Raw genomic sequence first — 2369 nt, forward strand, 5'->3', positions numbered from 1 at the left:
AAATCGACTCACGCAAACTCATGCCACAAGCACATACGTCATCTCGAAGCAAAATCATTAGTTGTCCTTTAGCGCCACATGGTGGATTAAGGCTGTTAACACTCTAAACTCCAATTTTCGATTTTCACGGTTTAGTAGACCCGTCACACAATGTACTCATCGGGTATTCATTGAAAATGCACGAAAACACACCAGGTTTACAGTAAGTCCAAAATCATGCTGTATAATGGGAGTCAATGGGACAAAAAATGGCAAAATACGTCCTGCGTAGTTAAAACAATGAAACCAGCTAACTCATGCAGGACTCATTTTAAAAATGACAGCATGGTGCCATTTTGAACTTCGGCATGTTCTGACCATCTGGGTGAAAGTTCAGCTCCCTCGTGTTATTTTTTTTATGCTTTGGCTTTGATGTAAAATTCTTTGATCTGAAATATCCAAGAAATGGTCAAATACCGCAGGAGGGTTAAACCGGTGGAAGAGTGAGGCATCATCCAGTGTGAATGTGTGCGTATGTGTCGACACGTGTCTCGCAGATGAGCCGTGACTGAAGAAGCTGTGTGTGCGAAAGAGGTTGTCCTTGGTGAGTAGGACAACTCATACTTACCTGGCAGGAGAGATACCATGATCAAGAAGGTGGTTCACCCAGGGTGAGGCTCAGCCATTGCACTCTGGCTGTGCTGACCTCTGCGAATTCCCCAAATGTGGGAATCTCGACTGCACAATTTCTGGTAGTGGGGGACTGCGTTCGCGCTATCCCCTGATAACTTTGTCAAAATCAACACACCTGTCAATTTCTTCTTCTTCTTCATGATGCGCATCGTAGGATACATCTGTCAGATAGTAATTGTGGCATATCCATTTTGTCAAACGGACCCTCAGGCCCCGCCGCATGCCCATTTTTTGGGCCGGGGGGTGGTTGGTGTCGGCTGACAAATTTTTAAAAAATAGCTGGACTAAGCAAGTGGCTTTTAGTCAGGCCCACTAATCGGCCCTCATGGGTGCGACGTGCTCGCGGGGCGGCGGAATTTAATCTCAGCCTACTCGGTGAAAGGCTTCTTTTTAGGCTTCTTTCTACTCCCGCGTCGACGCGAGCGACAACTGATGTTATAGGGATTGTGGTATTGCCCCTCAGCACCCCCCGCCTCCTCTTGTAATAGTATGCCCCAGTTGTAGGTGGGAGGCGCGGGTTACGTGATGTGAAAATAAGGAAACACAAACACGCTTGAACGCACGTTGTTGTTGCACGTCTCTTCTTACACAAACAAATGCCACATTGATTAACATGACTAACGCATTGTGAAATACGCCATAGCCAAGCAGCTGTGTATAGTGGTTTGCTGGAATGCTTTTATTTTGAAGGAGGGGACGTGTGGAAGATAAATAAGTAACTTGACTACGACTTCTGGCTGCTGTTTGACCCAAATAATTATACGATAAATCGAGCCCGGGGCTCGCAATGCAAGTAAGCACACGCACGTTGGCTAAGTACTACTGGCGAGATTGAAGCGTGTCCACAGCGGGTTCAAATTGTAAATTAGTCAGCTAATGATCTTTAAAAAGCCTCTGCCGTTAGAGCATTTCTCCCGCGGAGATGTCAATTGTGGATGCTTTGTTTTTTGGTCGCAGGGCGGAACGGGGCCGACAATGTTTATGAATATGGCCGAGGGGTCGCGGCCGTAAGGGTACCCAAGTCAAGGGTGGAGGGTCGCGGCCGGACAGACAAAAAATGGTCTAATGCCCAGCTCTGGTAAACTCTCAATACGCATTTGTGGATGCTCAATAGGCATTTGTGACTGTGTTTACGGATATGATTTTTTTGACACATTTGTGGATTGAAATGCGCATTTGTAAATGGTTTTGCTTCAATAATGACCCCATAGATTGGCCAGTACCATTCAAACCCGAGCATCGACAATTCTGGTTGGCTAATACGTCTATCACTCAAACACCAAAGGGGAGGAAAAAAATACATTTTTGAATATAAAATGACACTTTCTTGCGATTGGATTATTGCGCCAGGTCAAACCTCGACGTCGATTAAATTTCGATTTATCGTGCAGCCCTAAACTTATCATTGGGTTCAGCGCAAGCAAAATTAGTGTCCACCAGACATGTCCACGACACGTGTATTGCTGCTTTGCTATTGGACACTTTGGGCCACATAACCCAAAGTACCCAGCAATTGCTCAGCTTTCGTTTCATTTGCAGGCGGGCAAAAACAACACAGTTGCACTAGTCATTACCTAAAATGCGTGTAGTTGTTGTTTGGGCTGTAAATGTGTTTGTTATGGCTATTTGACGTTTGTCACCGTCACTGTAGCTCATCCGGTCAGGAATGAAGTGGACCCCTGTGCCGATATGTAGTT

General features: G+C 45.7%; 1 non-coding gene across 1 annotated transcript; it reads left to right on the forward strand.

Annotated features, from left to right (window-relative positions):
• Positions 1-599: 599 nt before the first annotated feature.
• Positions 600-763, forward strand: LOC147145233 (U1 spliceosomal RNA). Its single transcript, XR_015087700.1, has one exon. It is a non-coding gene; the product is annotated as a U1 spliceosomal RNA (small nuclear RNA).
• Positions 764-2369: the final 1606 nt, after the last annotated feature.

This window comes from Filicampus tigris, chromosome 7 (genome assembly GCF_054856515.1).
Source record: "Filicampus tigris isolate MCC_2025a chromosome 7, RoL_Ftig_1.0, whole genome shotgun sequence".
NCBI classification, from domain to species: Eukaryota; Metazoa; Chordata; class Actinopteri; order Syngnathiformes; family Syngnathidae; genus Filicampus; species Filicampus tigris.